General features: G+C 35.6%; 1 long non-coding RNA gene across 1 annotated transcript; it reads right to left on the reverse strand.

The window, feature by feature from the left end:
* Positions 1 to 1,709: 1,709 nt before the first annotated feature.
* Positions 1,710 to 2,702, reverse strand: LOC118490351. Its single transcript, XR_004889363.1, has 2 exons — positions 2,108 to 2,702; positions 1,710 to 2,015 (listed from the first exon to the last, which is right to left on the reverse strand). It is a non-coding gene; the product is annotated as an uncharacterized LOC118490351 (long non-coding RNA).
* Positions 2,703 to 13,527: the final 10,825 nt, after the last annotated feature.

The following is a 13,527-nucleotide window of genomic DNA, read 5'->3' on the forward strand; positions in this document are numbered from 1 at the left end:
AAGCTTACTGTTTCCCTAGTTCATAATTATATTTCTTTTAAAACCATTACATAGGTTCATTAATATTTCACGCTTTTATTTATTCGATTCGCGCTTACTTACATTAGCAAGCATCATCATATATTTAGTTCGTTTGACTTGTTCGTATGGAACTTCATTGCTTATAAATGCCAAATTTCATTCTTTATTCAACCCGTTCAACTTTAAAATAGTTGAACGTAATTTATTCAAAATTTCTAATTACATCATCTCGTCGTCTTTTAGTTATGACTCAAAACCCGAGTCATTTAACTTTCCATCCGCGTTCCCGTTTCTCGGTCTACACATGTGTTTAATTCTTACCCATCAACCAGGTGTTTTACCGAAGTCGTTATTATTGCAACCCTCTCGGTATGCATTAAGACCTCGCTTCATTTTTATAATCCGACTTTGTCCTCAAGTTTGACGTTTTACAAAAACGGCCTGTTAAGAGGCACAATTGCATTTTCCGGGTTCGAGTGTAAGTACACCCCCTCCCAGTGTATACCTTAATCATTTTTTTACATGTTTCCATTTTCCGGGTTCGAGTGTAAATACACCCCCTCCCAATGCGTACCTTAGTCGTTTTACATGTTTTTTGTCCCTTCACTCGGGCTCATTATCCTAATATTTTGTTTATCTGATTCATTTGGGTACCTTTTTAATTTGTCCCATTAACCCCGTCCTTCCTACATCGGACGTAAATGCGTCCATATAAGAAGTTCATGACATCATGTGTTCACTACTTACTTGGACAGAGTAAGCGATCAACACATAACACACATGACCTTTTTATAATTTTCACATTACACCCCATGTAAGTAACGCCTCCATTTAGTTCTCTTGGAAATAATATCCTAGATAGGTATTCTATTCAGGCTTTTTCCAAGTTTTTAATTACATATGCAACGGTCAGTCTCTACATATTTGTTGCATATTACTATTCGTGCAATAAATTTAAAATGTGCACCTGTAAATGCTTGCCCTATCGGGCTTTCCATGTCATTAACCTTGTTCTCGATCGCTACGTGTTTTAGGTCTTAGTTGAGCATACACTTTGGATCGTCCCACTATCAAATCCGCGATTTGTTAAACTCTCGCTATCTTCATATGCGAATGTCCTTCAACTAAAGCATTTACAACAGTTAGTAATTTCGACATTAATGGATGCCCGTATTATAATACAAGGCTTTTCTACTACATGCATCAATGCGTGTAATTTCGTTGACTATATCTACTCTATATCGTTTTTATTGGTATAACGTGTATTATACGATAACCATATGTGTTGTTCTCAACACTTTAATCATACTAAACCATTGATATACATGCACTACAAAAAAAATGCCATTTAGTGACATACAAAAAGTGCCACAAAACAACAAAAAAGTGCCACTAAAAACACCTATAAGAATGGGCGGCACACAAAAAAAGTGCCACTAGAAGCGCTGACGCTAAAGCCATTTAGTGGCACTTTTTCGATCTGCCGCACAAAGTATATAGGCTTTTAGTGGCACTGTTTTTTCTGCCACTACACACTTTTGGGCTTTTAGTGGCACATATTTTTTGCCACAAAAATCACATCAAATTATTTATCATATTAATTTTTATTGAAAACAATTATTATTTATTTACATTAAAAAATAAAAATAAAATTGTATTAAAAAATAAAAATAAATTTGTAAAAGTTAGAAATCATAATAATATAATTAATTCAATTAAAAGTTCAATCAATCATCTTCCAAAGAATCCAAATGTTTGCAAAGAAATAACTAATAAGTGTCAACGTACCGTCTAAATATCGAACATACAAAACATATATTTAAAAAATGTTTGAACAAAAACTCTATTGTGTTCTTGAATCTCTTTCACAATCTTCATGCGAGTAAAATATTCATTGTGTTAACTCTTTCTTAGCGATCGTATTTCCCACTTCAAAGTTGGTCCATGCACTTACTCCTTATTATCGCCGCATCAGCCAATTCACTATATTCAACCTGAAATTTCACAATTCTTCATGTTCAAATGATTAGATCTCATAACCATAGCCATTAAAAATGTAAGAGCAATTAATAAAAGACAAATTTACTTCTTTTGACATCACTTTAAGCTCTCTGCAGCCAAAGATTGGGTGGTTCTTTCAATACATCTAGTTATCTATATTGCCATCACCTAACGAAAAGAGGGTTCACAATAAGAATCTTTCCCATTAGTTTATAATGGCTCAAACTGAGTTAAGTTATCTTCTATCTTAAACGGGTCAATTGGTAAACTAAAACAATGCTAAAAATGTGGTGAATAGATCAATAGGGTCAAAAGATGCCCACAGTATATTTTTTAACCATGCAATCTCTTTTTTTATTGATGTAGTTTTTTAATCAAATATAGCCCACTAACTAGAAGTTACGCCCCTAGAAGGAGAAGGGGTAATAGAACATACACATATCGTCGAGCTCAGGCACCCTCATGCGCATACTCTTCCTTCAACAACCCTCCAAATTCAGAAGTATCCTACATCCTGCACACAGTAGGCAATTCGGTTGATGGATTTTTGAAGTAAAACTTGACAGGGATTAAACAAATATGAGGTAAAACAAATAAACTGAATAAAAACATTTCAAAATTAAGCATTCAGCCTATAACCAATGAAGTTTCACAGAGTTTTACCGAGTGACCTGGCATTAGGTTGTACGAACTCGAGCATATGCTTTCATGAAATCGTAAGAGGAAAAGTCTTCTGAAAGCATCGACCTCCATCTCCTTTAAATAATTAGTCACTGGTTCGCAAAACCATACCCTAGATCCAACAAAACAAAAATCCATGATACCGTTAATCAAATATGAACCTAATCCAAGAAAAAAATCATTAGGAAAAAAGCAAAATAATAACCTATTATACCTTCGAATCTGAACAAAAGGAGACCTGCGAGTTAGTTAGTTACCTGTGGACACAAAATTGTCACCTCCTGGCCATGCCCTTAGCCACTACATAACAGATCGTTACGACTTCGGTAATGGTCCGTTGCCAAGCCTTTTCCACAGTGGTGATCCATTATGACCCTCAAAATCCAAAATTTTTATCTTTGATCCCGGATCCCAATTAGCACACTAAAAGATGAATCAAGGGTCATTCAACATCATAATGATATAAGTATCTTTTATTTAAATTATAGATCAAGCGTAACAAAGATGTTCTACAAAAATTAAGTTACAAACTAACAGAATGGTAGCACTAGAACCACAAGCACCACTGACAATGGAGTTGTGATTCAAAGAATTAATAATTATCAAGCCTTCATGTGAAATTTTAATGAAAGAAACAAAAATAAAAGTTTGTATAAAATGGCTAGTTGAAATTAAGAAAGACAAAAGTCAGTGGCATACTTTAAAAATCAAGATAGGAAAAATAGTAAAGTTAGGGGCATAACTATGCCAGTAACTAAAGCAGCTGGTTTTCTAACAAAATTATCTATCATATCTTCCAATTCAAACTGAAATTTTGTTGTGCCTGAATGAGTTATTCGCAATATCATGGTACCCCGAGTAAAGCAATTAAAATTAAAAAAAAAAACTCATATTTGTTTGCTTATATCAGGCAACAGAAAGCATATATGTCTATGAGCACCATATCTGAGACAAAGAGGAACTCTGCTTTTCAATTGTAGTATCATCCTAAGGAAGCAACAATAACTTAATAAGAATACATCTCAAAAACTATGAAAACTTAAGAATGTTTTAAGATAAACCAAAGCGTAACTATTTAAAGAAGCCTCGAACCGAACACTTTATTCTTTTAACCTTGAGCTCTGATTACCAACTTGTAACACCCTTGCTATTATTAAAGGGTTTTCGTATTATTTACGTAAATAATCATGTAATTATAATTACATATACATTGAAAAATACGGTTGATTTAAAAGATTTTCAGGTTTGAAAATCAATACAATACAATATGTATAAATTCGTCGTTTTTAAATGACGACGAAACCATGTGCGGAAGCTTGTATCTTGGTCGTGTTCGGTTCTTCAATGAGCTTGATCTTCATCCGGACATTCCCAACATTACCTAAAGTCAAACCACTTAAAATGTTAGTTTTGACATTGATATATCGCGTATAAACAAGCTCTAGCATAGAATCTTGGAAAATAAAATAAAATAAAATCTCAAAACTGGTCCCGTCGCGTGTCGCGCCAGGATCCATTCGTTTTGTCGCGTGGCGCGGGTGCCCCCGCGCATCGCGCCAGATCCCTGTGTCTCCCCCACGTGGCGCGGGGGAGTACGTTTTCCAGCAGGTTCAGAGCTGGGTCCTGCATTTTTCAGCAACACCATTTTTTTACGGAAACGGCCATAACTTCTTCGTTATTGATCCGTTTTACGCGATTCTTTTTCCTACGCGTCCGTAATTTAATTCTCCATCATATGGAGTTAAAATCCAGCATCCGACATAATAAATTTTGAGACTTCTAAGCCTTCGACTCATTACCTTTTTACCGAAATTTAACCCGTTTATGCATTTATCAAACCAACATGTTTGTTTGATCCTAAATTCTCATGATCTTTATATTTTCGATATATCTTATTATAATAGGTTCAAGTCACGGGTTTCTTATGCAATCTTAACCTATTTTGCATATATACTTGTTTTGACCCGTTAAGGGTATTTAACATTTGCAAGCATTAAATCACGCTTCTATTAGTTTACATCTTATCCCCATTTTTATACGTATCCCAAGGACTCCATTTAACAAAACGCTTATCTCTAAACACTCTTACAGGTTGTTTGCCCAATTTACCCCTCAAGGGCTTTTTGGTCAATTTTAGTCCTTCTTTTTGTAACGAAGGACTTTCGCTAATAGTTGACCAAAATATCACTTCTAACTACATCCTTATATTTGCGTACCTGGCTCGGGTCAGTCTATTGAACCGTTTTAATACCTTGCTTCAACAATTTGCTATTTCATAGCAACAGGAATTCGTAAGCCGCTTTTTGATGTAGGCATAAGACTCGACAAGTGCTTATTAGTCGTGATTTATCAAATGGTATTAATATTGCCATTTGACCCGTTTAGTCTAAACGACCAAACATTTTGCGCTTATATTCCAATGGTATTTATTTACCATTTTATTAAGTAAGTCATTTCGGATTCCTTGCCATTTAGTTATGACTTTTAAATCCGTTTCGTACACGTTAACCCAACATGGCTTATGCCAATTGGTGTCGTTTTAAACTTCAACACTTATCCATTTATACATGACGAAATCACCATTTTCCATTTGTTTTTATTTATTTAGGCCTACTTACAAATTGGCCAATCAAAGGTCCATTTCGCATTTTTGATATATTCCGACCCGTACCACTTCGTGTCGGAACCAAAGTTCGAATACAACCTTTGCCGTAATTGTAACCGAGAATTAAATGCATATCTTACAAAAGGGTGTAAGCTTTACTTACCTCTCATCCGGTTTACGCTTTTCGTCTCGTACTTGATTTGTTTGACCCGCTTTCTCCCCAAGCTTCACCTAGCTTGTTAAGCGACCCGCTTTCTCCCCAAGCTTCACCTAGCTTGTTAAGCGCCAACTACTATTCATCATTCACAAGGTGGTTAGTTTAATCATGACTTAGTACGATTATTCCACCTTACGCATTTCTATAACTAATTATCATTCATCACATCGTAGGTCAGTTTGACTTTTTAAAAGTCAAATGCCCATTAGTATACTAATTGCATATTCGAGTTCATCAACTAGTTTTAGCATTCTTTAATTACTTGTTAGGCGTTATCTTTAGGCCACCGTTTTAACCAAAGTTCTAACCAAGTTTATCACATTTCAATCACTTTAATTAGTTCAAGCGGTTATCAAGACTAATTTATTCATTCATTTCACAAGAACTAAGGGTTCTCATCTATAAGTGAGACCCGTTCATCATATCACTAGCATTCATCCAAACACCTTATAAAAAATCAAGTTCTTCATATGAACTAATATACTACACGATTTCATACATCTACTTATATGAACAAAATTATCAATTTCATCATATCATACGAAAACCCACTTCAAGTCATGCATAAGCTCTCACTCAAACTTAAAATTTGTTCAAGTATCTAACTTCAACTATCCATTATGACGATTTTAAACATGTGTATACCATCATCTTCACTACATAATCAAAACCGACTTGTCTAAAAGTGGTAAATCATCAAATTACTCGAATCATAGCAATTTACTTCAAATTTCTACTTAGGGTTTGTTCCTAAGCAATCACAAATTCATAAATTCGGCCATAGCCTCTACGATTCATGCATAGATCGCATCATGCAAAGTTAACTAATTTTCACAACTTCATGAATGTTAGAAATTCGACATACCTTACGATTCCCTTGACTTGGTGATCGTTTCTATGTATTCAATTCTGAATTTGGCCTTCGATTGATCCTCCAATTTGAAGGTTTTGTTAAGTTTTAGGGTTAGCTCCCATGGAGCTTGTCTCCTGTCCATCTCACGCACGCACACACACAAGAGTGTGTGTGTTGTGTTTTGTTTTTAAGTTTATATTACTATTTGCAAATACCCGGCTTTGGTCCCTCGTGTTTGGTTAGTTTAATAATTAGGTCACAACCTAATTATTTTCAACAATATCCCCACTTATTAACTAGGTTTAATATTCCTAGTTAACTTAGCGGGTTCGGAAATATTTATGACTAAGTTTATTTTAGGTCCCGTTAACTCAGGCCTTTTATAAACTCTATTTTCTTTACAAGCATTTATTCACGTTTTATTAAATATCAGGTTTATTTATTTAAATAATAATATTTACCGGGTTACTTTTACTGTTAACAGTATTTTACCCGTCTTTTATTATTAACGTGGTTTGATTACCAAACCTGTTTTCGGGGTGTTACAATATCTAACTATAAACAGGTTGTAATTAGTATTTTAACAAATTATTACACAATTTAAGTAAATTCGGTTTAAGAAGTTACCTGTTGGAATTACTAGTTTATCGTCTCTGTTAAGTGCATTCTTTATAATTCTTGAGTCCGATGTTCCCTCCCATCCAGTTAGCACATATGTAAACTTTAAATCAAATGTACAAGCAACCAATACATTTATTGTTGGGTATCCCTTACGACCACGATATCTAGGGGCGTCCTTATTTGGTACTTTGACATGAACATGTGTCCCATCTATTGCACCGATACAATCCTTAAAACAAGGATAAAATCTTTTTTTTTCATGAATTTCTTTCGGGACTATATCACTGTTAGGTTGTTGAATATAACGAGCTTATAAATATATAATCAATCGAAGAACTCTATGGAGGCACCGACTAGTTGTTGATCCAGAAGACGATAGAGCCAAGAGGTAAACCGATTTCTAAAATCATTTTCTACAATATGAAAAAAAGTTGCAACATGTTCTTCAACGAAAATACGTTGAGTATGTCGAAGACCACCGTCACGCTTTAAGATATTGCACAATGTCCTAAAAGCTTTTTCACTCATATGGATAATGTCACAACATTTACCACTATTTAAAAGGTCATGTAACATTTCTTCTCGTACAAGTCGTCGTTGTAAAATTTCATCTCTAGTAGGTAAATTAACGTGTGTTTTGGTAGACCATCTATGCTATGCAATGAAAGCCACCAATAAGCATATTAGGTGAACCGCTTGTAATTGTCTGGCTTTCACAATTTCAGCCGCTTTGAGTATTCGATTATCCATTGTAAATTTCCTAGATTTTGGAAAGCATGTACTTTAGGAAACATAGTAGGTCAAGACTGTTATGAAATTCGACTGCCTACGACACAGGTTCACTATGAACTTCTATTAAATTATATCCCCATTATCACAACATATTTAACAGAATTCAAACTAGTACAATTTAGTTTAAAAAAACAACATTGCAAACAACCAGCTGTTACTTAAGTCTTTCAAAAAATGTCGTGAACACCCGAACCAATTATCCATATAGCCTAGTTGTCTTCCCTTGGCCTAACTTTGATTTAGAATAAAATTGCTAGCCTATACCATGTTACTTAAACAAACTATACCTTGTTATAATCAGATTTGATGTTGAACATCAGCTAAGTTCCAGCAAAACTACATTTATTTTGTGATTAAAAGGATATAAATTTTACTCCTATTATTCTTTGAAAATATAAAACTTAAAAAGTAATCAGATGCTTTGATATAAAGTAGGTTGTCATTCCAAATCTTCTAACACGTAAATTATATAAAGGGCCAAACCATTTATTTCTTAGTTTATTTTAACTAAATATAAGAAAATGTTAGTCTTGTGTTAATTTTTATTTGTTTGTCATTTTATTTAGTTTTGTAGATGTTGATGTAACGCAGATTAGGTTGAACCTACCAGCAGTTAATATCGAATGATGACACAAGAACTCATCTTTCTTTTTTATCAATAAACCTAAACGCCAACAAATCTAAAAACCTTTATCTTTCTAAAACAAACATGTCTAGCAAGTTACCATCAACAATAAACTACTCAAATAAGAAAGTAATGCAGTGGTGAATGAAGAACAATAACTAGGGCAAAAGATGGAAAACTAGGGAGAAATCTAAATTGATTCAGACGACATGAAGATAGAAGATCCCAGTATATTTCCGCCGGTTGCAGGTAGGTTAGCGCCAAAAATTTTGATGTGATTAAATAGAATGTGTGTAGAATCGTGTTTTATAAAATAGAATGTGTAAGGGTAATATGGGAATTTACAATAGTTCAAATTTTAGAGATATGTTTTCTCTCCCAATCACTTCATAAAAGGAAACATATATGGTCAATATTTTCAATTTTTTTTCTTTCTTTTCCTTCCCCTTCTTTCCTAAAAAAACTAAAAAAAACTATAGAACATGATTTTTTTTCTCCTTTCCCTTCTTAAATGAGAATATGGAACACACAATTAAATAAAATGAATAGTGGCTTTTCGTTTTTTTAACAACAATTTTTTTAAATCTAAATACTACTTAATTTTACATTTGCAAAAATTTCAACTCACAAACACTTTTATGAGGCCAAGTACCATACCACTACACCAATAGCTCGATGGTATAAAAATGCTTAATTGTACTGATATATGCGAATGAAAATGAAAATGAAAATGTAAATGATTGTAATGAAAAAAATAAAAATAAATTATGAACATAATAGAAAAGTCATTACTTAAATACATAACTTTTTTTTTATTATATGAAGTACTCACTTTTCATACACATTATAAAAAACCCTAATATGCTCCTAATATATTATTGTCGGCATGCATTGCACATTCAAGTAGATTCTGCGTCCATTTCATCTTATTAGACACTATAATGTTTGTTTATCATGTAAAACGTATGATTTCTTAAAAAGCTAGATCGTTCGTACTACTTCAATCATATATCCTTTTCTAAAGAGATTTTGTGTATCATCCAAATATCTTCCTTGTAAATGGTTAAAAAATAAGTGAAATGGTACGTGAAATCTTCCCTTTCATCTTCCAGCCCGCAGTGGCGGATTTAAAAACTTTTTTTACTTTTGTTAGATTCTCACTAATTTTCACTATTTTTTTTCCAAATTATACAAGGTTCTCACTAATTTTTCTCATTTTTTCTAAACCGAATAGGTTCCTGGACACCCAAAAAAATGGCCTAGATCCGCCCTACCAGCCCGCATAGCCCATGCACACCACCATACAATGTGGGATTCCTTCTTTCTCCACGTGAGTTGTTTCTTATTTTTAGTTATATATAGTGAGTCAATTTAGGAGTGGGTCGATTTGTTATTTACGTTTAAGCCTATAAAAGTACAAGTATATATAGTACTTGATTCAAAAATCAAGTAACGAGAAAGAATATAATGGGAATTTTATTCGGGTTTTTTAAAACGGTGGAAGATATTAAAGCAGTTTCATTCGTATGAATCAAGGCAAGGTCGAAATTCAAAAATCTATCGTGGGAGAGATGGGTCGATTTCAATGTAAGGGATGTAATATCTTGAGTCTAGTTTATTTATGTATTTTCCTTTTGTCATTTTATTCTTTGCTTGGGGTTTTACAGCAGTGGTCTCTTATTCTATACAGTGTTGTAAAAGTCGGATTACTCGGCCGAGTACTCGGCGAGTACTCGGTCCTCGGACCCCCTCCGAGGCGACTTCCTCCTAGGCGGTCTCAAGTAGTCGGCCTCGGGATTACTCGGGAGTACTCGGTACCTAGTCGGCCTAGTCGGCGCCTAGTCGGACGTAGTCGGACGTAGTCGGCCTAGTCGGTCTAGGCGGTCAAAACGTGGTTTGTTGACTTTTAATCGGTCAAACTCGGTCAAAATCGGCATACTCGGCCTTGTACTCGGACTACTCGGCCTTGTACTCAGACTAGTCGGACTTGTATTCAGAATATTTGAACTTTAAACATGTTTCATTTTAAATTATACTCAGTTGACATGAATTATGCTTATTTTAACACATAAATAATATATAACAATTAATTTTGTTTATATTTACCATGTCCGCGTACTCCCCGAGTACTCTCCGAATACTCCGATTACTCCCAACTCCCCAGTCGGCCGACTAGGGACCGCCTAGCGACTTTTACAACACTAATTCTATATATCGTAGAATTTCCTGACGTTCAAAGAAAATGGTACTTGATGGACGCGCCATCAAGCACCTCTGCCTGTTATTAACCCCTCACTAAACCGACTTGAACAATTGAACAAATCTTACATTCAGATCTATTCAAACTCAAATTCTACTCTCCTTACACTTCAAGATTTTTAACTAACCAATGACTAAGCAACATGCAAGTGTAAGATCCCACCATATAAATGGAGATATCAAAATTGTTGGATGACTTTATATTTTTTTTAAGTCCTCAGTTTTATAATTTGTTAAAAAAATAAAAATCTATTTAAAAGTTATTTACGGTTGAAAAAATTACACATTCTGAGCCGACCGACATCTAGCTTGCCAGATGTGTTATCATTATAGATGATTTGATAATTCTTTTGGTCTAAGGCTACTATGACAAATTCTTTTGGTATTGTGAATTTCCTTAGAAATTAGGATGCATGATGTTGCTGCAACAAATACAAGACCAAAGCCTGTAGTGATATCTCCGAGGTAAAAGGATTCAAGGTTTCGATTAGCCTAATGCAGGTCGTGGGGTCCTCCCACGTTTGTAGCACGTGGGGTTGGATCACTTGTTTATTGTTCACTTTCAATTCTGGATTGAAGGGAATTCAAGCCAGAATTAGGTTGTTTGTGAAGCAGTGATGTTTGATGTGAAGAAGAGAAGCAAGCATGATACATGTTCTCAAGGAGGAAGAGAAGATCAGTGAGTAGGCAAGAGCTCAGCAGATCTGGAGTGTCTGATATGGCTGTTGGAGCTAGTACTTATAGATAAGATGTATTCTATAAGAGGAAGCTCGTGACCATGGATCCAAGGCTACAGTGGAGGAATTACCTATTTAGGGGTTGAATCCTTTGGACCTGCGGATAAAAGGTTGTTCTCTGTGCACATATTCTCTTTTACGGCTGTGAGAGTGTTGGACACGCAGAGGGTGATTTGACAAGGCTCTGACTTGTCCTTTTTACTGTTCATGACAACTGAACATTTCCGAACCTTTTAACCTTTCAACCTTTTAAGTTGTTGTGTCTCTAATCAGTTTATTAAGGTTTGAGCTACCCCCGTCATCAGCCCCCCAAGTCAGAGGTATTTGGGGTGTAAGCTCAAATGCTTCTGACTTTTGTATACGATTTTTATTGCTTAAAGACTTTAAGGCTTGAAAGGTTATCAGGCGTCTAAGTTTTTTGGATTTGAATTTTGAAATGACAGTTAATGTGATGGATGACAGTTTTTTGCCTTTTGCGCAATAATAACTGCCTAGACTTCACTTTCTTTTTTCTTTCGATCGTCTCTCCTGGGTGCTAGCAAAGATCTGTATGTGAGTTATTCTTGTCTCACTCGAGAGGAAGTTGAGGCTTTTTGTAAAGAATGGGGGATCGATCTAAAGTTTAATCCGGTGACTCCGGATTTAGATAAATCGATCGATCAGTGTCCCGTTGGTTCTATTGCTCTTTATTGTTGTCATTTCGAGTTTTCCAACTTGCGTCATCCGTTTTCGGTCTTTGCTCTAAATGTTTTAGAGTATTATCGTGTGTCGTTTGGTCAGTTGCGTCCTCAAGGTCTTGCTGGGACTTTACACTTTGAAGTTTTGTGATAGGGTATGGCCCATCGATGATTTTTCTTCCGGTTGACCAAGAACGACGATTGGGTCACGTTTGAGACATCCTAAGTTGATGTTTGTTTGACTTCCTCAATGGTTACTACCTTTGGTTCTTGGAAGGACCGATTTTTCTGGATTTCTAAGTCCATTGTTCCCTTCGAGCTTGTTGTGAGGCACCCTGATGCTGTGTTAAACAAGCTTGAGCCATTTGAGTCTTAACTAGATAGTTGGTTGTTAAAAGCCATTAGGAAATGTCCTTCGAGGCTTCGTCCCTTTCCTGAACACCTTTTAGTGTTGATGGGTGTGTGCATCTTGTGGGACAAGCCAGATCGTGACCCTGTGCTTATGAGGGATGATCAGGGTATGATGTTTCGCCTTATGCTTTATAAAGAGTGATGATACCTCTGATGTTGTGTTCGGGGATGCTGAGGCTACCCCCGCGCAAGATGCCATTGCCAAAGGTGCCGAACACAGGTTCGAGGGTTCAGGTTATGTAAACGTTCCAAATGTCGAAGGCTTTACTAGGTTCGGTGCTTCCAAAGCTTCTATTCATTGTTTAACCCGACGTATGTTGAAGGGAGCTGAACTACCATCGGCCTCTGAGCCAGCGGGACCAAGTGATGACATAGAGGCTTCGAACGACTCGGAAGTTGGGGTTGAGGAAAAATAATAAAAAAACGTCAAGGAGTTGCCCTTGTGTCACACCCCGATTTCCACGTGTTTCACCAGTGGGCCCGGTGGGGGATTTACCGTGACGTAGTTGGCAACAATACAGTCAAACCACAATATTTAAATGCACAACGGAAGCATAAAGATAGATTATATTTCAACCATTGATTGTAATATCCAAGTATCACAAATAGTCGAAACAAATCCACAGGGGATCAAAATAAAAATATAAATATTGTTCAACAGATATGGCATCCCAAGCTTGCGAGACTCTAACGATGCTTAAGGAGTGGCCAGCCTATTTCGTACAGAACCTGCATTTAATCTTTTTGAGGAAAATACGTCAGTTTATACTGGTAAATACATTCAACCGACACTTTTGTAAAAATGTTTAATAAAATTGATTTGAATGCACAAGGCACAAACTCTTTATAACTTGGGGTAATTTATTGATTAAATCTTGTAAAAGAATTACATGTTCACTATGCATTCGGTCGCCCGGGTCGTGCCGGGTTTAAGGTTAATAGACACGCCACAAAGCATAAAGCCGTGGCGGGAAAACCAACGGTTATACCTTTAATTAATATAGACACATTGCCGGGTGTACGCCTA

The sequence above is a fragment of the Helianthus annuus genome, chromosome 3, assembly GCF_002127325.2.
Source record: "Helianthus annuus cultivar XRQ/B chromosome 3, HanXRQr2.0-SUNRISE, whole genome shotgun sequence".
Lineage (NCBI taxonomy): Eukaryota > Viridiplantae > Streptophyta > Magnoliopsida > Asterales > Asteraceae > Helianthus > Helianthus annuus.